General features: G+C 49.5%; 1 protein-coding gene across 7 annotated transcripts in view; it reads left to right on the top strand.

The window, feature by feature from the left end:
- The window catches only part of Trerf1 (transcriptional regulating factor 1), a 212,864-nt gene that overhangs the window by 139,509 nt on the left and 48,956 nt on the right, over positions 1-24,399 (top strand). For 6 of the 7 annotated variants that reach the window (XM_036167830.1, XM_036167832.1, XM_036167836.1 and 3 more), the window contains one exon: positions 3,323-3,437. The exons of the other annotated variant lie outside the window; for it this stretch is intronic. The gene's annotated coding sequence lies outside the window, so the exon portion shown is untranslated. The remainder of the gene's footprint in view (positions 1-3,322; positions 3,438-24,399) is intronic. 7 annotated transcript variants of the gene reach the window in all.

Here is a 24,399-nt window from a genome sequence, read left to right as displayed (position 1 = left end):
GTATGTGGGATGTGTGTGTGTGTGTTGTTCTGTATGTGGGATGTGTGTGTGTGTTGTTCTGTATGTGGGGTGTGTGTGTGTGTGTGTGTGTTGTTCTGTATGTGGGATGTGTGTGTATGTATGTGTGTGTGTTGTTCTGTATGTGGGATGTGTGTGTGTGTGTTGTTCTGTATGTGGGATGTGTGTGTGTGTTGTTCTGTATGTGGGGTGTGTGTGTGTGTGTTGTTCTGTATGTGGGATGTGTGTGTGTGTGTTGTTCTGTATGTGGGGTGTGTGTGTGTGTGTTGTTCTGTATGTGGGGTGTGTGTGTGTGTGTTGTTCTGTATGTGGTGTGTGTGTGTGTGTGTGTGTGTATGTATGTGTGTGTGTTGTTCTGTATGTGGGGTGTGTGTGTGTGTGTGTGTGTTCTGTATGTGGTGTGTGTGTGTGTGTGTGTGTGTGTGTGTGTGTGTGTGTGTGTGTGTTGTTCTGTATGTGGGATGTGTGTGTGTGTTGTTCTGTATGTGGGATGTATTCTTGTTAGCGTGGGTGTGTGCACGTTTGTACATGTGCGTACAGATACTGGTGAACTTGTGTAGCGGGCATTTTATCGAGTCGTGTCCCCCCCCACCTCAGGCCATAGCTAGTTGTTTGTCTTCCTTAAGTCTCTGTGATGAGCCCATCGTTGGGGAGTTAGAGGGCACCCCAAGGCTGACCACAGTAAATGACAAGCTGAGTTGCTGGCCTGGGCTCAAGGCTTACTTGAGAGACAAGCCCTTCCAAGAACTGGTCCACAGGGAGCCCAGGATAGGGGCTATGAACTGACTCCTCAGCTCCCCGGAATTGAGCCTTACTGCACTTCCCCTCTGCCATCTCCTGGCTCCCCATAAAGCCCACTGTTCAGATGCCAATAGCTATATCGACTTGTACACAGACATGTCTCCCCCAGAACCTTCTCCTCGCTGACGTTCAGAGTTAATGATGTACCATCTCCGGAGCGGTACAGACAGCCTTCAAAAACTTCCGTTGCCATAGGAATGTTTACGACGAGCCTCTTGATAGAATTTCGTGAGCAGCCAACTCCAAAATTGCAGATGCTTTAGGTTAGAATGGGGGAGCAAGGGTGTGTGTGTTTGCATTAAAAAGAAAACAAGCCTTTGAAAGGGGAAGTTTTCTTCTTCTGGGCTAGCTGCTTCTAAAGTTTAAAATAAGAACTGCTTAAAAGCAGATTCGTGGAAGCTCTGAGCATTTGCTCTTGAGTATTGAGATGGGTGAGAAGGGCCTGGAATGCTTCCCTCAGGCACAAGGCAATCGTGAAGACGGGAGGCATGGGAGGCTCCCCATCCCCTTCTTCTTTCTCCCTTCCCTCCTTCGTTACTTCCTTCCTTCCTTCCTTCCTCCCTCTCTCCCTCCCTCCCTCCCTTCCTTCCTTTCCTTTTCTCTTTCTTTGCTTTTTTTAAGCTGACTATCACTACAAAGGGTTTCTTGATTTTTTTTCTTTCTTTCTTTAATCAAGATGGCTGGTCACATAAAGGTGTCCCTGGGCCCCACATAGTGGAAGGAGAGAACCAACTTCTACAAGTTGCCCTCTGACTGCCAGTCACTGTGACTCCTTCAAGTCCCCCCCCCCCATGATCATGTGCACACACGCGTGCATACAAATCTGATAAATGTATCTGATTTTAATTTTTTAAATATTTGTTTGTTTTAATTTTGTGTGTACTGTATGTATTATTTGTGTTTACCTACATCTGTTTGCATGTCTGGTACCCATGGAGCCAGAACTGGGTGTCCCAGTTCTCTTGTGCAAATGGTCGTGAGCCGCCATGTGGGTGCTGAGAACTGAACCTGCATCCTCTGTGAAAGCAGCCAGAACTCCTGGTTGGTTTTGTTTGTTCTTCTTTTTCCTTCAGTTGTTTCTGTGAGGTGATGGCTTGCTGCTTGACGAGCTTACCACACAGGCATGAGGGTCAGGAATTTGAATCCCCAGAACTCATGTTAACGCTATAAATGTGGAATGAGCGTGGCAACCTGTATGTAATTCCAACACGGACTCTGGGTCCATGTAGCAACTGGTCCAGCTCTGAGCTTACCTGAAAACCTGTCCAGGGAGTAAGTGAGCGGTAGAGGAAGACTCCGTCAGCCCTGAGCCTCTGCACACTTGCGTGAGACCCACGAGACAGGGGTCATTTTTGTTTTGGTTTTTGTTTTTCGAGACAGGGTTTCTCTGTGTAGCTTTGCGCCTTTCCTGGAACTCACTTGGTAGACCAGGCTGGCCTCGAACTCACAGAGATTAGAGGCCTGCATCACCACCGCCTGGCTGACGGGTCATTTTTATAGCGTTAAATGGAGTGAACATGAGTGGCCCTCTTAATGTTTTGGAAACGATGTACTTTCTATCATAGAGGCCTCGTTGTCCTTGATTGGGAGGTGACTTGAACCCAGGTTGGGAAGGCGCAAGGGGCGCTGGGAGACAGATGAGCTTGCATTTCATTTCCTGATCATGGCAAGTGGGTGACGGTGCCTATCTCCACATGGCTGGAGACACTTCACCAAAGTTGTCATTGCGGTTCCTCTTTCTGGAGAGAGACCCTCATAACTAACTTTCCGTGTCCAGGGGAGACTTTGAAATTACTCCTTATGTATGCACTCCCTGAACCAGGACCCCAGCCAGACCTTAGGGGGTGTCTGGGTTGAGCCTTAGAGCACGGGTGTCCGTGCAGCTGTGCTCCACAGCTGTGCTCCAGGAATGGGACTCGCCAGTACGGTGTCCCTGCCTCAGTCCATGAAGGAAGCCAGAAACTGAGAGTAGACACTTAGGAACCATCACATCCACTCGACAATAATCTGAATAATTTAAAAATTTAAAATTTGAGTATCTTTCCATTTCTTTAGCAGTTAATTTGTCGTATATATCAGAAAAGTATTTGTCAAATGTTTAGAAATTAAGATGCAAAACAAATCAGTCCTTTGTTACAAATGGTTGGAAAAGTACTGTGTCACAGTACCTGTAGTTAGGCAGGGATGGTTGGAGAAGTACTGAGTCACAGTACTTGGAGCCTACACATACAGCTTGAGCAGTGCTGTTCTGTGGCACCATAGCTCCCTTTCAACTTTGTCTTGCTATTTTGGGGATCTCATCTAAGTCATCTTAGTGGCCTCTTCCTCAGAGTCCTCTGGACACATTGTACAGCTTGGGAAAGGTCTGTGGTGTGCGTCTGCCAACGGCTCCCCCAGTGCAAGGGAGGGTGAGGGAAGCTTCTGGAACAGTGGCCTCTGCCAGATGATGGTGATGTGGGAGTGAGTGATGGGAAAGTCACCCTGCCTTATCCTTTTCCCTCAGACCCAGGTCGCTTCTTCCCTCCTGCCCAGCAGTATGAGAACAGCATGACTGGCCAGCCGCAGGAGAAGCCCCCAGAGCCAGGCCCCCAACGCAGCCAGCCGCTACCAAGGTCAAGGTGAGCTTGCTTGCTTCTAGGAAGTAGATGCTTCATGTAAACAAATCGTATGTACCGTTTTCCGCCCTTGTGGTGTGCAGGAAGATCAGAAGGTTCTGGGGAAACTCAGGCACAGCCAGGCCCACACCTTTAATCCCAACACTTGGGAGACAGGCAGATCTCTGAGTTCAAGGCCAGCCTGGTCTACATAGGGAGGTCCAGGCCAGCCAGGGCTACACGATGTGAGAGCCTGGCTCAAGAGAAAACTGGCGAGCAAACACACAAACACCTTGGGTTGGGACTGGAGAGATGGCTTAGTTGGTGAAACGCTTGCTGGAATCCCAGATACAGTGGTAAGTGCTCCTAGTCCCAGTGATGGAGAGCTGGGGGCTGGAGGCAGGCCGGTCCATCCTGGAGCTTGCTCAGGAGCTAGTGTAGAATCCTCGGGGAAAGTTCCAGGCCAGTGAGAGACAAAAGGTCGAAGACAAGTTACCACGCTCCGAGGGAAGCACTTCGGGTTTTCCAGTTTGTGAAGGGTATCCCCGTCACGGTGGGAAGACGTGCGGCTGGAGCCGAGGCTACTATGTCTGAAGTCGGGAAGCAGAGAGCGCTGAATGCTGATGTTCCACTCACATCCCTTTGTGTATTTATTTTGAGACCCCAGCTCATGGGATGGTGACATCCCACATTCAGGGTGAGTTGTCATCCCTCAGTTAAAACTTCCTGAATACCTCCTTGACCCAGAAGTCTGTTTCTGGTAATCCCAAGTCTTGTCAAGTTGACAGTAAAAAAGGACCATCACAGACACGTGGTGGAAAATTCTTCTTGACGTTGGGGCTGCTTCTGCGTCTCTGTAATTTCTGTCTGTTGGCCCCTCGCTGCCACCTGGAACCTCGGACTCATCTTTCAGACGTCTCTGTCTTTGAATTTGAAGAAATACCTCATGATATTACTTTTTTTTTTGCATAGGTCATTCCTAGACACTGATATCACTTACTGACCTTGTCCCTCTGTCCTTTCCGTATTGGAAAGGACTCCATTAATTCTCAAGAGTCTTCCATTCCTCACTCACTGAGACAGGCTCTTTGCTCTGTTCGAGATAAAGAAAGGCTATAGCTGGCATGGTAGCATAACCTGTGGTCTCAGCGATTGGGGAAGGGGCAGGTGGTGTCCAGGCCAGTCATGGATTCATAGTGAAAGCCTGTCATGAAGAAAATAAGGAGGAGGAAGAGGAGGAAAAAGAGAGGGGCGTGGAGAAAGATAGACAGACCTATATTATTTCTCTCCTTAAAGTAGATTGGTTGTAGATTCTCTGAGAGAGTTTGGAGTATGTGTTGAACTATTCTTGTGGAATCCTTCATATTTTATATACAATCTCTTCAATTTTTAAAAAATATTTTATAAGTCCATGAAAGTGTTCTTTTATTATTGCATTTAGTTTTGTCTACATGATCAACACAATAAGGTTGACTTTGGGGTTTGATTTTGCTTGCTTGCTTGTGTTTGAGACAGTCTCTCTGTGTAACCTAGAACTCACCATATAGACCAGGGTGGCCTCAAACTCTCAGAAATACTTTGGTCTCTGCCTCCCAAGCACTGGGACTAAAGGCGTGAGCCACCACACAAGACAGTTGTTCTTTGTGTTGTTCAGATCATCTATATTATATCCTTTCCTGATTCTGCATGTTTAATCTGTTACTTATTGAAAGAGATGTGAACTGGGAGCATAGCTCGGTGGTAGTTTTCTTGTCTCACATGCATGAACTCCTAAGGGTCAGTCCCCAGCTCCACAAGCTCCCGAAAAGAGAGAGAAAAAAAATGTGTTAAAATTTCTCATTGGATTTGCAATGCGGACGTTTTTATTTTATGTATTTAAAGCAATGCTCTTTGATGTGTGACTTTGGTTATTTTCTGTCTTGCCTGGTAGATTAGCATATTCCTATCATTCCAGCACTCAGAAAGCTGAGGCAGGAGGATTCCAAGTTCAAGGCCTGCCTGAGCTACTGGTTGAGATGCTGACTTGAAAAACCATTAGAAAAAAAAGATTCATTGCATGTCTTAACGATGAATTAGGGTGGCTGGTACCATGTGAATACTTTTGTAAGTTTTCTGTTCTTCCCTCTGAACCAGTCTCCCCTTTGTTCAGGCCTCTATCTTAACTAGAATCTGTGTATTTTGTGCCTGTTTTCATGGGTTGCCCCGGATATTTTAACAGCTATATTAAAGTCTAAAATTAACCAGTGTTTCCCCTCCTCCCAAATAATACAGAACTGCAGGCTGCTTTCATTTTAACCCTAACCTCCCCCAACTTCCATTCGCTTGTGTTGCCCCTGATTTCCCCCTCAAACCCAGTTGGTCTTGTTTCCTAGTTTTTGTACAGATTCCCCTCATGCCTATCTACCTTCTCTTCTCAGACTTTGGGTTGTTCTTTCTTGAAACTGAGGTCATTTCTCATCTCCCTGAAATACATTCTTCGACATCACCCTGGGGTTTAACCGACAACTCCTGGGATGCGTATGTGTGTGTTTAGAGGTTTTCTTTTCGTTGGTTTCTATTATCAATGACTTTTCTTGTGGTTGTGACAAAACACCTCGCCAAAGCAGCTATGCTGGTGCAAGTCACAAGTGGTCACAGCTTGCTAGTGCTCAGCTGGCCAGGACTGCAGCCCGGGGCACGGGCCGCCCAAGGTTACCTGCAGCCTGGGACATGGGCCGCCCAAGGTTACCTGCAGCCTGGGACATGGGCCGTCCAAGGTTACCTGCAGCCTGGGACATGGGCTGTCCAAGGTTACCTGCAGCCTGGGACAGGGGCTGCCCAAGGTTACCTGCAGCCCAAGGTTACCTGCAGGTTTCCCCACTTCAATTAGCCTAATCTATGTAATCCCTCACAGACACGCCCAGAGACTTGTTTCCGTGGTGATTCTAGTAGGGTTTAACAGCCAAGGGTGAGGACCGCAGTGTAGGGAGTGCTTTCCCATGCTTTGTTTTGAAAAGTGCCTTTCTAGTGTGGAAATCACTGCACAAGGCCCCCAGCACTGAATCTTCCCAGGAAACTTGATTCTCAGAAGTTGTTTGTGATAGGGTCTCACTATGTAGTGTTGGCTAGCCTTGAACTCCTGGAGATCCCCTTGCCTCTGCTGGAGTTAAAGGCATGTGCCCCTTATTGTTTCAGTTAGAAATGTCGAGTGGAGGCCATGGCCATGCTCCCATGAATGCGACTGGACTTGTCTCATCTCAGAAGCTAAGCAGGGCCGGGCCTGGTTAGTACTCGGATGGGAGAAGTGTCAAGTCGGGTTTCTGCTGTTCCATCTTGTCAGGAAGCCTCTGTCTCTCTGTCTCTCCCCACCACCACAAAAGTGCTGTTGAGCAGAAACTTCTAATCCTTTTTCACTTTGGAGTGAACCAAGGTCCAGAGAGGTCACTCTGACAGGCTAGTTGGGGAGGACTTGATTATGGCCCTCCTCAGCCCCTCTTTCCCACCTTCCCTGTCCCCAAGACACCAACGACCATTTTGGACAGTGATGTTGATGGAGAATGTCAGTTTGTCAGGGTGCTTCAGATAGCTTTGGGAGATTTATTTGAGTCTGTTGTTTATCTCCCACGAGACAGGAAGTGGCTTCCGCATATATGGCGGTCTGCTTCTTCAGTGGGCACCAGCAAACCTTCCTGCTTTGTTTCCGTCCTGCCAAGGGCTTCTGGACCCCAAAGTCCAGCCCAGTGCTTCTCCTCTGGACCCTCACTTGCTCACCTCACTTTTGCCCCTTCCTCTCATGTCCCCTTCCCCTGCCACCCCGTTCCTCCTTCTATGGTTCTTTCTCTTCCCCACTGGTGAGCCTTTTGTGGAGGATGGCCGTGGAGCTCCTGGGTCAGGTGGGGTATGGCTGTGGAACACCAGGTTGGGTGGGGGACAGCTATGGGGCAAGAGGAGCTAAGTGTGACCCAGCTGTAGCATTTCCAGCCTTGCTTCTCTGGGCTTCCATCTTGTCACCCAAGGGCAGTAGCCGGTGCTGTGCCAGCGATGAGGAGCGGTGACCTTGTAACCTGGGCCTTGGAGGCCGCTGAAAGCACTTAACAAAACTCTCTGGCAATTAGGGATGAAAGGGTTTATTTCAGCTTACAGGTTACAGTCCATCATTAAGAAAGTCAAGAGTTCAAACATGAACTTGAAGGAGGGATGCTGCTTTCTGGCTCACTCACACTCCCCCGCCACACACACACATCACTTAATGATCAAGATGTGATTACAGGGCAGCCTGATCTAGGCAGTTGCTCATGATCATGCTGTGAGACCAGATCAGAACATCTTTCATGGCTGTGCAGAGGGACCAGATCACTTGGTGGCCGGTGCTTTTGTTCAATAGTGCTTCAAGTGGATAGAGCTGGTTTAGGAAGTGGGATGAAAGTGGAGTTGGGAATCCAATGTGAATGAAGAGTCCCAGCCTCACTATTGATGCCAATCTCTGAACTGGAGCATTTAGCAAATAAACCAAGGAGCTGTGTGTGACATGCTCTTGTCGTCCCGGCCATTCGGAGGCAGAAGCAGGACAATCACTTTATATTAGAAACTTAAGGCCAGACTGTGCAATATAGAGATCCCATTTCAAAAGCTGGACATGATGGTTCACACATACAATCCCAACACTTGGGAAATTGATACAGGAGGATCACTATGAGTTTGAGGGCAGCCTGGGCTACAGGTGGAATTTCAGGCCAGGCTGGTCTATAGAGTGACATTTTATCTCAAATAAATAAATAAAATAAAATAATTGGAAAGTAGAGACAACACATGGCTAGCCATTGCTTGCAGAGGGCATCAGCCTGGCTTCTGGAGGTGAGCCTGAGCTATCCCCACCCTCCACATACTGCTGTACCCCTCTCCTGTTCTATGCCGTGTCACAAGGGGCAGTGGACCTTTCCCTTACGGAGCCTTAGGTTTGGGGTGGCATAACTGCCCATAACCACGGACTTCAGGCCAGGGGAGAATGATCCCCGACATCCTTTCACCTCCATGTTGTGTGTGCGTGCCTGCATTTGCATGGATGATGATAGCGTGGGGTGATGTACACACCATAGCAAGAACACAGCAGTCGGAAGACAGTTCTGTGGAATCCACTCCACCTCCACATGGCCTCCAGGAGTCAAACACCTTTACCCACTGAGCCATCTGCTACCCATCTCCATCCGCCAGGTTTATGTTAGATCAGGTCCTGATTTGATATTGATTAAGTAAGTAGCCACTGTTGTCTGGGTGTCTGCTACTTGTGTGACTCTGGGCTCCGTGTGATGGGCATGGGGTATCAAAAAAGGTGTAGAGTCGCTGTGAACCTACAGGTTCCCTAAAATTAATTGATGAAAGAAAAAGACTCATAACCAACAAGTACATAAAGGATCAGGTTTCTTCATAATGCTGGACATCAGAGGGGGTCTAAGGAAGAGAGTGATGTGCCTGGGAGTGGTCAGGGAAGGCTTCCTGGATGAGGGAGACTGCCAAAGTCAGTGGTGCAGGTAGGTGAGGTGGCAACAGAGGGAGTTTGGTGCATTCGGTTGTAGAAATGGCAGGACTTACAGGCGGCGAGACCCTGCCGGTGACCTTACAGGCAGTGAGCACTTCCATGCCCACAGCTGGCCTCCATGGCCCCTCTTGCAGATCGCCAGCTGCTAGCATATCCAGATCCCTGGGAAGCCCTGCAGTCAGTGGATACCTGTGTATCCCCAGGCTCCTTAGTCTGTCTGGCCACTCATGAGTATCTTCATCTTGAATGACCTTTGTTTTAAGTTTTTCCCAGCACCTGGGTCCCCCGACACAGGGATTGGCACTTTTCTCTAAAGCCTCAGAACCATCTTGAGTTGCTTGGTTGTTTGGAGCGATGGAGGTAGATGGGCATGCTGGCCATGGAGGTGGGTGGGACCAGGGAAGAGATCTTCTCTTCTGCAGTTAGGAAACATGACCCGATGTTCTCAATCAAATGAGTGGCCAGGCCCACAGCCTGGGGCCCAAGGCCCAACCCCATGGTAGACCTCAGTCTGCTCCCAGCCTCCCTGCTGGGTGATTCAGCCTTCCTGCCCCTCCTTGCTTCCACTCGCCCAGAGCTGTAAATCGAGGTTGATGCTTACATCCAACTGGCCTTGCCCATGGGGAGCTCAATGTGGAGATTAATAGTCCCCCTGGTGATTTCCCCAGGGCAAGGGCTTGTCCTGGATACACCTGTGGAGATCATTCCAGAGCCGGGAGGCAGGGTGCTTCACGTCTGGGGCTGTCTGGGGAGCCTGGGCTGCCAGAGTGCCTGGGTGTGGAGCCAGGAGGTGCCCCGGGCCAAGGGCTCCTGTGCTTTCAGAGTCCCATCAGAGCTGACAGAAACATGTTCCCGTCTGAGTCATTAAGTGCTGTTCTGGAAACTAGCCATCCGGCTCCTCACTGTTGAGTGAGTGGTCTCTCTTCTAAAACTACCTTAAGAACCTGACTGGCGGCACTCATATGTTTGAACCATTCTGTTATTTCTATATCTCTGTGTTTACTTGTTCATTTGTGGATTTTTGAGAGGTCTCTCTCACTCTGTGGCCTAAACTGGCCTCAGGCTCATGGAGACCCTCTCGCCGCCTCAGTCTCTTGAGTGGTAGGGTGGCAGACACCAGCCACCGTGACCGGCTGTGTGCCTTTAAAATTATGTTTATGTGTATGTGTATGCTCGTGTATGGATGCATGCACATATGCGTGTGCACGTGGAAGCCAGAGGACAACCTTGTGTTAGTTTTTTGGGGGCGCTCTTACCCTGCGAGGAAACATCCCGAAACATGACAAATCCACAGAAGAGTTTTTATTAAGATGGGAGAGAAAGAGACGGACGTGAACAGGCCTGTGGGAAACACACGTGGCCAAGAGGGAAAGGAGAGGCCGGTGTAAGATGGCACCGGCTTATAAAGGGTGGGCCGCGCATGCGTACAGGAACCCATGTGGCTACTCCACACATGCGCATAGATCACATGGCTGCACGTGCTTTACGCAACCATGCAAAGCCACAGAGTCCTAGTCACGCCAGATGTTTTGACCCGGAAATGGCTATTTTGAACCGGAAATAACTAGGTGGAAGTGTCTAGGTTCGCCGGGCATGCCCAACCATGTGGGCATGTTGTGACTTCATATCACCTTGACCTTAGGTATCCTCCTTGGAGGTCTCACAAGAGCCTGGAACTCACAGATGAGGCTGGATTGGCTGGCCAGTGAGCTCCAGGAATCCTCCTGTCTCTGCTCCCCTGTGCTGGGTGCAGTACCCAAGGAGGCCATAAGAGGGGGTTAGATTCCCCTAATGTGGTGATATATTGTGTACCCTAATAAACTCCTGAGGATTAGAGGACAGAGCCAGCCACTAGATTAGACATAAAGGCCAGACAGTGGTGGCACACACCCTTAATCCTATCACTGGGAGGCAGCGATCTGGATAACTGAGTTCAAGGCCACACTGGAAACAGAGCCAGGCAGTGGTGGCACATCCCTTTAATCCTGGGAAGCACACACAAGTTTAACCCCAGGAAGTGAAGGCAGGGCAGAGAAAGGTATACGAGGCATGAGGAAACAGGACCTAAAGCAGTTCAGCTGAGACCCTTTCAGGTAAAGACTCAGAGGCTTTCAGTCAGAGGATTCTTGGAGTTGATGAGGTAATGGGTGGTGGCTGTGGCTTGCTCTACTCTGATCCTCAGGCAAGTTTATTAGGGTACACAATATATCACCACACTGGGGTGGAGTTATAGGCCATTGTGAGTCACCATGTGGGGTGCTGAGAATCAAATCGAGGTCCTCTGGAAAAGCACCCAGGTGCTTTCAACTGCTGAGACACCTTTCCAACCTTCCTTCCCCAATAGGATCGGTAGATCTTTAGGGATTACTTAGGGTACTAGTATGGAGGAAGAGCTGCTGTTTCAATATCCTGGCCCAGGATTTTGGGGTGTCCTGGGGATCATCTGGGAAACCCCTAACACTGAGTTCCCTCTTGAAGCTCATGGTCCTGCACTCTGCAGTCTGAGGTGCAGGAGCAGAAGTCACTGGCCAACAAGGTCACAGAGCTGGTCCTCTGCTGTTCAGGCCAACTTATCTTTATGTGGGGTTTGCATTTCCTGAATCTTTAGCAACTGGGTAGTGTTGGGGGAGCAGGGCAGGGGAAGTGGGCTTAAAGGAGCCCTGTCTCAGACTGTCTCAATTTCCGGTGACAAGAAGATTATCTGTGAGCTCAGAATCAAACAGACACAGGGAGACTTGGTTTGAGTCCAGAACGCCAAGGGTGGAGGGAAAGGATGGCACATGAGAGTTGTCACAGGCAGCAGGGCATGGTCAGTGCCGGCACAGAAACAAATAGAGGTTGGTCTGTGTTCTTGGAGAGTGCTCATGGCATGTGTCATCTGGCCTGGGCTCCATGGAGGCGCCTGACTTGAAAGCCGCTGACTTCTGTTCACGGACCGTCTATTGGGATGTGGACCTCTGGACTTCCACCTCCCTGGGGCGCCCAGCACCCAGCTCAGGATGAGTGTGCATCAGAGAGATGTGTCCCTCAGCTTGTTTTTTGCAGAGTTGACTTCATGCTTTTTTCTTCTAAGTCTGGGAGGCTAGAATGAGATCTGAAGGCATGGGGACCTTCAACCATCTGACCAAATGATACATGTGGAGCTGAGGCCGCTCCAGGCCTGCATCCCTGGGATGGCCCTGCTAGACACTGTATCCCTAGTTCCTCAGTGTGACTGTCACCCAGTGGGAGGAAAGGGTGCAACCTAAAATAAGGCAGTGGTGGCCGTGCTGCCGGCTTCCTGAGAGCTTGGGCTTCTTGGCACAGGAAATGACGAAAGCCTTACCCTCTCTGTGCCATAGCTGAGCTGAGCTGACTCCAGGCCCCCTGGGTGCACCCTCTTAGACTTTCCATTAATGGGTATTATTGTATTTTTGGTGCTTTAAATTTTAAAAAATAATTTTATGAGTGTTTTATCTGCATGCATGTTTATGCACCTTGGAGGCCAGAAGAAGATCCCAGATCCTTTAGAACTATAGTTGGTTGTAAGCTGCCATGTGGATGCTTGGAATTGAACCCTGGACCTCTGGAAGAGCAGCTGGTGTGCTCTTAACCACTGGTTGGTTTGTTTGTTTGTTGATATAGGGTCTTACTATATAGTCCAGACTTGCTTTGGTTATGAAATCCTCCTGCCTCAGCATTCTAGAATTGCACACATTGCTATGTTCCAGGTAGCAATGACACTATGATTTTTCTTTTCCTGGGAGGCGTGAACTGCTCAGAACCTGGCCCATCTTGAAAGGTCTCAGCTTTGGAGTCAGGCTGTCTTGGATCCTGGGGTAGTCTGGGAAGGTGAAGGTGTTGTGTTTCAGAGGAAGGAATGTGTGACTGTGAGGTTGTAAGGAAGTGGGGGAAAAGACCCATTTAGTTACATCATGTGACTGTGTCACCGGTAGCCCCTGAAAGCTCAGAGCCTGGTGACCTGACACCTGTACACAGACAGAACCAACCATGAGTTGGGAGAGAGATGCAGTTGTGGATGGTGGTGGCCTGAACAGTATCTGGTCAGGTTCTAACACACCTTTGTTACCTCTAATACCAGGTTAGAGAGCCTGGCCTGGCCCATAGCCACATTCAGAGCCCCCTACACACTCACACACCTGCACACATGTGCCAGCATGAACTCCAGGAAGCTACCTACAAAGCCAAGCAGAGGTGTGAGTTTTGTATTTTTTGGTGACTGCTCTGCCTGGTGGGGGTAACTGAGCCTTCTTCCTGTGGCACTTTGGATCTTCACTCTGGAAGCACCCTCATGCATTGGTTCCTGGGGGCGGAGGGAGGAGTAAGCAGGGTCATTGGTCCTTACACACAGAGGACCCCAGGCTGCCGAGGCTTTGCTCTTCCCTCTTAAATCATTTCATAGTGCTAATCGAAACAGGGAAGACGGAAGGTTACCCAGGCAACAAATTACCAAACCCAACTAGTCATGACTGAGTCACTGGGCTTGATCGGAACTGTATCCGTGCTAAAACTAAACATCAGAAACCTCACCCCGTCCAACACTGCACCCATCCTCAGTGGAGCCAGGTGTGGCCTGTAGTCTCACTGAATCTCCAGAACATCCAAGGGTAGCCGCTGCTTTCCTCTTCTGCAGATGGCAGAATTGAGAGCAAGAGGACACAGGTTAGAGTTTCCAACACCTACATGGTGGCTTACAACCTTCCGAAACTCTAGTTCCAGGCGATCTGACGCCCTCTACTGGCCTCCAAGGCTCCAGGCAGGTGTGGTGCGAACAAACACTTGTGAACATAAAATAAAAAGGAATCTTTCAGTGGGTTTTTGTTTGTTTGTTTGGTTGGTTGGTTTTGGTTTTTCGAGACAGGGTTTCTCTGTGTAGCTTTGTGCCTTTCCTGGAACTCACTTTGTAGACCAGGCTGGCCTCAAACTCACAGAAATCCGCCTGGCTCTGCCTCCCTAGTGCTGGGATTAAAGGTGTGTGCCACCGCTGCCTGGCAAGGAATAATTTTTTTTTAAGGGAAAAGAAGAAGTGAAGACTGAGGTTCCAAGGCTGAAGAGTTGGCTCAGTCAGTAAAGTGTTTGTCATGCAAGTGTGAAGACATGAGTTCCATACCCAGGCATGGCGGGTGGCTTAAATCCTGCTGCTGCTGCTGCTGCTGCTGCTGCTGCTGCTGCTGCTGCTGCTGCAGAGCCAGAGGCTCCATGGGCCTGTCCTAGCCAAATCAGTGAGCCTGGGTCCCCAGAAACAAAGTTGACCTCTGGCCTACCCACACACCCCAACAAAAACCTGCGCAAGTGGTGTGGACCTGTAGAGGTTCCTCACCTTGCCAGGGCAGGGTCGGGAGTTGAACCTTGACCTTCTGACTCCCAGATGCTGACTTTGTGAAGAAAGCCATTTGACCTCCTCTGGTGAGATGTTCAGGATGAAGGGCTCTTAGCCCTTTAAATATCATTGATTTATTCGTTTTCGGTATAAAGTATGTCATGTTCCCTCTTTTATTTTATATTTATTTATATGTGTTTATGTGCATACAGTCAGAAGAGAGAGTCAGATCCCCTGGGGTTATAGGCACTGGTGAGGTGCCAGATCTGGTTGCTCAGAATCAAATTCCCTTCCTTTACCAGCTCGGAAAGCCTAAAATACACTGTATTCTTTCTCCCACTTCCAAATTTACATCCATTTCCTGGAGGGCTAACTGTCTTGGAGCTGATGACTGCATCCCAGGACGCTTCTGTTCTTCAGTGTAAGCTGACGACCCTTCAGAAGTCAAAGCTGAACAAGGACCCAGCATGAGGGAGGCAGCCTCAGCCTAGTCAGATCTGCCGTGCCGAGCAATGCTCTGTGCAGAGTACTGTGCACGCCTCATCCTTTGGCACCAGAGGATTGGAGGGGGCTGGCCATTTGGCATCCATGGTGTGACCTTAAGACAATCCTGACCTGGTCTGGGATTGTAGCTCGGTTCCTTTCTACGGCCTGGGTTTCACTGCCAGCGTGGCTTAAAGCCAGATGTGGGGCACACGCTTGTAATCCCAGCACCTGACAGTTACTAGCACCGTGGAAAGCAGCATGGCAGGGTCTGTGAGAAGAGCTCAGACCCACTTGTCAGAGCGGACGCAGGAGGGTCAGGGGTTCGAGGTCATCCTTGGCGAGAGAGTGAGCTGGAGGCCAGCTTGAGTTACAGGCGGCTCCATCTCCAAATAAGAAGAGCAAACAACAAAAACTGGACAATCATCTCTTCGTGTCAATTTCTCATCTTTGAAATAGAAAGAGAAAACAGTTCCTACTGTCAGGATTATAGTGGCAACAGAGTAAAGTAATGTATGCCCATACTTTGTAGAGTACTTTCTAGAACGTTGCTGGTGGCCGTGAAACCTGCAAGCCTCTCGAATTCCTCGCTGTCCTTATGAGAGACCGTAGAGTCGGGGCTGTGTAGCTGTGACCCAGGAAGGTTGTCTGCTGAGTCCCGCTGGTGTCAGGGGAGCCCTGTGGACACTGCTTCAGCTCACTCTGGGTGTCCCCGCCAGGTCCCCTGCTTTGAACTCCACCCCCTGGGCCGCAGAAGAAACAGCCATGTTTAAGTCTTCAGGTCAAACTATTTTAACCAGAAAAGGGGTGGAGAAAGAGAGTTAATTTTGTTTAACCACCAGTTTTCTTCCCATCCCTCTCCCCACTGTTGTGAGTAGGACTGTCAGTTTAAAAAGTGTGTGTGTGTTGAGGGGCAGGGGGTATTATTACGTCTGTCTATATGTGATTATCTTGAGTGTGGGTTTGTGTTGTGACTGCAGTACCCAAAGAGGCCAGAAGAGGGCGTGTCAGATACCCCGGAGCTGGGTTAGAGGCAGTTGTGAACTAACTAATGTGGCTGCTGGGAATAGAACTCAGCTCCTCTGGAAGAGCATTATGTGCTCTTAACTGCTGAGCCATCTCTCCAGCCTTATATTGCCACTGTTTTAATTTTTGTAAGTGATGTTCTGGGTAATAGAACATAATATTTAGACGTGCTGAGCTGACAGCTAACAGGTATGTTGTCAATACACTACCATAAATCGTTTCCTAGGGTGGGTTGGGAGGCAGCGAGCGTGTGCACAGGTATGCACACTTGGATAATTGAAGGTGACTGGGGAAGGGTGTGGTGGGTCTCTTTGGAAGCATGTCTTGTGGCAGTCAAGCCATGGGTGTGGGTGGCCCTTCAGAGCAGGAGTGGAGGTTGCCTCCATTGTGCCCTGGGGAGATCCTATGTCCCAACTGTGGAAGCAAGCTCCTCCTTTCTATCTGTGTCACATGGTGGGTATAGATATGCTGCGTCCCTTCAGAACAGACTGAATGGGGCAGTCCTTAGGAGAACTGTTCTGACCAGTGTGCTGAGTGCTATAGGAAGATGTATTGGGTCCAGTCTTGCTCTGTGGGCATTCTTTTTAGTTAATTCATTAATCAGTCCATTAATTAATGTGTTGTGGAGGATGGAGGTCAGAGGACAGTTTTCAGGAGTTGATTTCCCTTCCACATGCGAGTCCCAGGATTGAGCTTAGCTGCCTAACGGCAACAGGCATCTTCATTCACCGGGACGTCTCTGAACATCCTTCTCATGTCCTGTCTTCATTTCCCACCTGTTGTCAAGAGCCTACAAATTCTCTGGGCCTTAGAATCCCTGTCCAGCTGCTGGGCAGTGGTGGCACAGGCCTTTAATCCCAGCACTCAGGAGTCAGAGAGAGACAGATCTCTGTGAGTTCAAGGCCAGCCTGGTCTACAGAATGAGTCACAGGACAGCCAAGACTACACAGAGAAACCCTGTCTCAAAAAGAAAAAGAAAAAAGAATCTCTGTCCAGGAAGCTCCGAGACAGAGCCCATCATAGGTGTCAAAATGAAACAAATTTCCCAGGCTTCATTTTGAACCCAACTTCTGGATGACACTCTGTCACCCCACACCTGACTCTATCACCAGGTCCCAACTGGCTCACTGTATCCTCTCCATCATCTCCCTCAGCTGTGTTATAAAAAGACGTCCCTGGCACCCGACGTTCTTAGGGAGCAGTGTCGTGTCATGACTGTTCACAGACGGCTTCTTCGTCGCACGTGACAGCTGGCATGGTACTGTGGCACCCAGCCGATAACGTCTTTGCCTACCTTTACATAACTGAGGGACGACCAGCTTTCTCCATAGCTGTCTTAGAACTGGCCAGGATTAGCAGCAGGACAAGTTAGATGTCATTCATGTGGGCACCTCCCAGGGGGTCCAGCTCACGGGCACAGCACTAGAGTTTCTCTTGCTGTTCTGAGTGCCCACCCCAGCTGACTTCCACGAGGTCCTGGGTATGCCCCAGGCTGCCAGGGGCTCTCTCACAGCCATCCTAAGCTAAAGTCTGCTCTGTGACTGATCTTTGGCTCTTTGATTTCCTGATCTTTAACCACGCATACAGGGTCATGGTCAACAAACTTGGTCACTGTGTTCATAAACATTGAGTGAGTCAGCTTTGAGCCAACCCCAGTGGGAAGAGGAGGAAGAGACTGCCAACTGAAGCAGTATGACCCAGTTCCACTCCTGAGGAACTTAAATCTAGTCGTGGTTGAAAACAGAACAGCCATGTTTCCCACTCTGAGGGGTGCTCGCCTGGGCCTACACCACACCCAGTGAGGGTTCAGGTCTCCAGTCTCCCTGCTCCCCCGGGCTTCGCACCCATGACTGTTCTGCAGGGCCTCTAGTGTCCTGGAACTTCAGCCTCCGGTCTCCCAGCATCAGGAGAAAGTTGTTTGGCAAGAAGCTTGGACAGCGAGATAATGTGGGCCAGTGGCCATCAGGGTGGCTGCCTTGAACAAGTCCAGGCAGGATCAGGGGTGTCTCAGGAGTGACAGGATTGTCAGAGGGAGAAGAAGCAGGTCCAGAAAGGGCAAGCTGTCCTCTACACTCCTGAGCCCTCCCCGTGCAGACCCAGACAACCACTCCCATGACACCGTCCACTCACAGAACTCACCGCACTGGGCTCCCTGGTCAGCTTCATCCTGCAGCACAGGATCTGCAAAGATTGTTGTGACACCCACTTTCTCACTGTTGTGACTCAGTTCCTATTAAAACCCAACTTCAGGGAGGGGAGGTGTGTTTGGGCTCAAGAGCAGAAGAGATACAATCCATCGTGGTGGGAAGAGACAGTGAGTGGGGTGGTAGGTGTCTGCTAGCTAGATCTGTCCCAAAGATCCCATTCTTCCCCAGAGCGGCATCCCAGCTGGGCTCCAATGTCCAAACACATGAGCCTGTGGGGGAGTTTACGTTCAACTGTAACTGCTCAGTTGTGAAATGCCATCTTTCTTAATCATGATGTCCTGCGGTTTACAGCATGTTGAGGATAAGGCCCTCCTGTCTTGTCTTCCACTGGGCCCATGACTTGGCCCTGTCCTCCCAATTCATTCCTTCATCTCTTCACACCTTGCGTTCCCCTCCTGGAGCAGCTTTGCAGGGGCCCTGAGAGCCTGGGTATGTCATGGTGCACAAGGCTCCTCCAGGAACTTCACATCAGGACTTCTCTCACTGATGGTGTTTGCAGGGCCTTGCTGCCACAAGGAAGGACAAAGGGAGTTCACCAGGGGCATCTGTAGAATTGAGTTAAGTCTCGGAGCTTTGTCCTGAGCCCTGAGACCTGTCCAGCTCCGTTGAGGTCATAACTCCACCAGGGTACCTAGAGGTCTGTGAGACACACAGAGTGATGGTGCCAGCCACACCCTTCTCCACCGTCCCTTGCAGGGGAAGCTGGTCTGTGTGGTGCTGACCTGGAGCTCTCTCGGCTGCTTGGAGTCCCCCACCCCCACCCCAAGGCTGTTGGGTGTGGTAGAAATGGAGCCCTGGGACACTTGTGTTTTCTCAGCTTAGTGGTTCACCTGAGACTGTAGGTGGGATAAGAGATGGTCATATCGGTCTTTTTCCTCCACCTCCCTCCACACTCCTAAGGTCTTGATGGAGCACCTAGGAAGATGTCTCCCCCATCTTCCCATCCTGCCCTGCTCATGGCAGCTCTTGGAGGGCATCCTTGTTCTGGCTGAGAGCCCAGGGCTGACTCAGAAGGTCTTATATTCAAGGACAATAGTAGATATTTCCTGAGAGCCCTGACTCCACACCTCTCTTCCCTACACAGATCCTGCCTGGGTCGCTAACAGCAAGGACCTACCCAGCGCCCCCTGCCAGGCCCTGACTAGAACAACTTTACTGTCCCAGGAGGCTGGAGGCCTAAACTATGGCCTATACCCTAGAAGGTCAGGATTGCCAGAGAGACCCCTCTTGTGGAGGAGCACCTACTCCTTGTGAACTTCCCTGGGGGGCTTTTGTAAGCACCTCCAACCTGCAGGCTGTGAGGTCCAAGGCACCTCTGTCGTAGCCGAGTGCCAGCACAGCGGTCCTGGGTGTGGGTTTGTATGAGGGAATTTGAAGAGTGGAGATGTCCATTTCCAAGCATCGGCCAGCCCACTTGACTGTCAGCTTCACAAGGCCAGGGATCCCGACCTCTTCCTCTCCCCTGAAACAAAGCGGTGCCTATTATAGGTTCTGGAATTTTCCTCAAAGCTGAAAGTGTTTGTGCCCTTGCCCCCTAAACAATTTTCAGGTTGATGCTATGACCACAAACACCAACTGCATGTACTTTCCGTAGGCAAAGATGGTGTTGAGATTATGTGGATTTTATTCAGGCTCTGTGTAAGAAACTTACTTCAATTTCTTGGATGTGTGAAAACAATGGTTGAGCACAGGACTTCCACAGGGTCCTAGAGAGTCTGTGGAACAAAACCCAGGGCTCCACGCTCTATCTCTATGCCCCTCCAGCCATCTCACATCCGCTCAGTGCCCATGGCCCTGACCAACCAACCAGGCACTGGCCAGTTGTAAAGGAGAGAGACTTGTGAGCGTGCGGAGACCAGAGTCCAACCCTGGCTGTCTTCCCCTGGGACTCCGTGTATATTTTTGAGATGGGGTTTCCCACTGAACTTGGATCTCACTGTTTCATCCAGACACGCTTGTCAGCAAGCCCCAGGGATATCCCACAGTCTGTACCCCACCTCAGCATTGGGATTGCAGTCTTATGCCACCATGGAGAGCTTTTGTGTGAACACTAGGGATCCAAATGAGCCCTCTTGCTTGTACAATAAACACTTCCCCACTAAGCATCTCTCTAGCCCATTGGTTTGACTTTTGGGGGAAAAAAAAATAAAAGAACTCAGATCTCCAGGCTGGCCTTGAACCCAACTTATAGCCAAGGGTGGCCTCGAACTCTTGGTCCCCTTGCTTTTGCCTCCCAAGTCCTACGGTAACAGACATGCTTCACTACAGTTAGCAAATGTTGCCTGGACCAGAGAAAGATGGCATTGACAGTGAACACCCGGGGTCTCCACACAGCAAGAGCCGGGAAGCAGTGCCCAGCCCGTCTACTTGGAAGGTTCCCGAGCTGAGAGTCAGGCTCCTCGGGCTTCAGAGGAGCAGTGATGTCACTGCACTAGAGGGTGGAGCAATCAGTGTCCCTCAGAGCCAGCAGGAGATCCTCCAGCGACAGAGAGGAACAGGGCCAGGAAGGAAGGCTCTCAGGAACTGTGCTGGGGAGGAGTTAGGCACTAACCACCATTATTGGTAGAACATCACTATAATCTGTTACTGGACTGTAAAACACCTCCAGTCTTATTTAGGAGACTAATCAGAAAGCATTTAGGACCGTGACATCCTCTGCTCAAAAGAGGAGGACAAGCCCATGTCCTGAAGAACCTTCCTCTTGTAGCTGCTGCCTCCTGGGGGAGGGGAAGGAGACAGACAGGCAGAGAGACAGAGACACAGAGAGAGAGAAAGAGAGAGGAGGATCCCAGAGGGATCTGAGTTAAGCATCTCTGAAAGCCGACAGGAAGATTTGCCTAAAGTGTAAGCCAAAGCCTTTGGGGAACTGTGTATACAGTCTCTAAATGATGCCCTGGCCGGAAAAAGGAAAGGCCTCTTGGATTTTCTTCCTCAAACAAGCGGTGGTGGTCTGGCAGGAGCAGGGTGTTACCCCTTCTGAATTGTAAGCAAACAAGTTCTACAGAGACTTCAGCCAAAGTCAACTTTCCTCCCCTCGTGTGCCTGTCTGTCTCTCTGGCTCAAAGGCTGGCCCCAAGACAGATGTCCTCCTTGAAGATTGTACCCCCATCTCTTGGCACCCCACGCTGGAGGGTCAGGGGAGACTTTAATGCTGGAGACAAGGGCCAGACTGTGGCTTGGGTCAAGTCCAGCCACATCTATTCCTGTGCAGTCAGTTTAGCTAAAAAGGAATGTGTGTGTGTGTGTGTGTGTGTGTGTGTGTGTGTGTGTGTGTGAATATGGCAGCCAGAGAACACTACACATCCTACTCCATCACTCCCCATCTTACTTCTTTGAGACAGGGTCTTTTCACTGAGCCTGGATCATTGCTGGCAAGCCATCAAGCTCTCCTCTCTGCCCCTCTACATGTTGATATGGTTACATGAGTATTCACACCCAGGATTTTGCATGGGTGCAGGGGTCTGACCTCAAATCCTTATTCTGGTACAGCCAAGCACTCTTTCCCACAGAACCATCTCTTCAGCCCACATAAGGAGGCTTTTTAATAAAAGAAAAACTATAGGAAGAAGATGGGGGTGAGGGAGGCTAGGGCTTTACTTCAGTTGGTGAAGTACTTGTCTAGCATGTACCAAACTTTGGGTTCCATTATCTGTTCCACATAAATGGGGAACGGTGCTGTAATCACAGTATTCAGGATGTGAAGTTTGAGGTCAGCTTATGCTAGAGACCCTGTTTTAAAAAAAAGTTGTTAGACACACCTTTAATCCCAGCACTCAGGAGGCAGAGGCAGGGGGATCTCTGTGAGCTCCAGGCTAGCCTGAGCTACATAGTAAGACCCTGTTTTTTCCTTGCCATAAGAAGATTAGAGGAGATTCCAGTTCCAGGGTCCATAAGTGTAAGCCTCATGAGGTCAGAGCCTTGTCTTGGTTGTGTTGGAGCATGCTCACACGCACCCAGTCTGCAGCCACTTTCATGGTATGTCTGTACCATTATAACAGACACCACAGTGCCCAGCTAACAGTACTTAGTAACTGGTCCTCTCTGTGCAAGTGTGCCGGCTTCTACGAGGCCTCTGCAAAACCTTGCTGTGGTCTATAGCACTCCATAACTCTGGTGTGTTGGGGCCCTCAACGCTCCAGAAAACAGAAGACATTTGTTGCTTATTTCATATCAGAGGCTAGAACCTGGGGGTGAAGTGACCCAGAGCAGGTGTCATTTGCTTGCCTCAGTATTTTGGTTCTGCAACTGTTCACTGAGTACATGTGAGAACCCAGTCACAGAGACACAAGATGCCTCTGCATGACTGGCTTAGAAGCAATGGGTTGTCTGTCCCAGAGTCTGTGTGGCAAGAAAGATGGGTTCACCCCTGTAGGGGAGTGTGGAGGTGGAGCTGAGTTCTAAGTGGTCACTTATTTGTCTGACTCACCCTGGAGCACCTGAGCTCTGTCTGTGGTACAGAATTGACAGAATAAATGTGTGAGTCGTGGTGTTGCTCATGTGTTAAAATGCTTCTGGTGCCAGTTACCCAAGAGGATGTGGACACCATGAGCAAAGCTGTTACCTCACCAGGAAAATAACAAGGTAACAAAAGCAATAAAAAAAATTATCTAAAAGTAAATAAATAAGAAAAAGATTACAGTAACATCCTCAGTATCCCAGCCGTTCTACAGATTGACGAGCCAGAGTGAAAAAACGGTTTCTGGGTTTTCGATGATGTGTGTAAAGTGTCAGTTTGGCGAGATGCTGACCTGGGGGCCTAGCGTGCTACCATCTGTGTCAGTGGGGCTGTGTACAGCTGGTCCCCAAGACGTGTAGGAGCCTAATTGTTCCTGGAGGGCTGCAGGGTGGATGGGGACTGAAGCAGGAGGGCTCTTCATAAACTCTCTGTCTGAAATATTGCTATGCTTTTTCACTTTATTTTCAAGCATTCGTTTGGGATCTTCTGCATGTTATTTTCAGCCTTTGAATTTTGAACTAAGTGTGAATAGGCATTCAGATAAATACACAAATTGTAGGCAAAATAAATAGCATGTGGTGCTGCCATGGCCTCCCTCTGCTGTGTGGGGAAGTCATTGTCCTCTCTGAGTTGAGCAAGTATTCATGGTGGCCAGGAGCCAGGCACTGTTCCAGTCTCAGAGGGCACATCTCTGGGTCTCAGTTTCTCCATCTGTATTGTGTGGAGACTAGATGACACCTAAGACTGTGTATGACCTTCAACTTGAGCATACAGGAGACACCAGGAAGTCAGGACACAGACTGGCATGGTGGCTGCATGTCTATTATCCCATCACTTGGAAAATGGGGGCAGAGGATAAGAGGTTCAAGGCCCTTTGCTACATAGCAAGTTTGAGACTACCTGGGCTACCTGAAACCCTTTATTAAAACAACAACAACAAAAAAGATGTAGACTGCTAGGTCTTGCCCAGAGTTTCTGAGCTTTGGGTCTGTGTGTAGCAGGAACACAGGTGGTATATCGGGTATCCTGGAAACTGAGAACTCACTAGAGGTCCACGTAGGGCCTGTGTTTATCAATAAGCCACAGTCCTGCTGTGGGTAGACTGAGGAATAGAGAATCACTTCTTCCAGCTCAGAATGCAGAGCCATCCTCTCTCCCCTGCAATCCAGGAAGACTTCACACAGAAGTGTGACATGGTCTAGCTTTCATACCATGTATAGGATGTCTGTGGTGAACGACATGTACAGGCATTTGCCCAAATGCATGTATGTGCACCATCTGTGTACCTGGTGCCCTGAGAGGCCGGACGAGGAGGTTGGATCCCCTGGAACTGAAGTTATAGACAGTTGTGAGCCAGCATGTGGGTGCTATGAACAGAACCCATGTCCTGTGCAAGAGCAGCAAGTACCCTTAACCACTCAGCACTTTCCCGTTTTTTTTTTTTTTTCTTTTAAATTACATTTTGTATGTGCTTGTGCATAAATGCTCCTGTGGAAGTCAGAACACAGCTTGGGAGAGTCAGTGCTCTCCTTCCACCTGTGGGTCCCAGGGATTGAACTCAGGTCGGCAGGCTTGGCAGCAAGCCCCTTTACCCTCTGAGCCATCTCACCAGCCCTGTTTCTGATGAGGATGTGATGCCCCAGTGTGGACACCTGGTTATACGGCTTCATTCGTGTTGTTCCCTTTCTTTCTTTTTTAAAATTTATTTATTATTTATTTATTTTGGTCATTCACCTCAGCAGAATGCCAAATGCCGTTTATTGAAGGAGGTAGGAGGTCTTAAATACAGGCCCTGGAGGGCAGAAGTTCGCTACTGATGTTTTACAATCTTGCATCTAAGCTGTTAATGCCCAATATGCAGCATAGACAAACAAGGAACTTCCCTCAAGCATTCAGGAGAGTGGAAACTGGCAGGGAATTAGCATAGGGAGGATATCAAGGTCAAGGTCAGCAAGCAAGGCAACAGTTACCCAAAACGG

Source organism: Onychomys torridus, chromosome 18 (genome assembly GCF_903995425.1).
Source record: "Onychomys torridus chromosome 18, mOncTor1.1, whole genome shotgun sequence".
NCBI lineage: Eukaryota > Metazoa > Chordata > Mammalia > Rodentia > Cricetidae > Onychomys > Onychomys torridus.
The sequence above is the reverse complement of the archived record's forward strand: the minus strand, read 5'-3'. Positions and strand labels throughout refer to the sequence as shown.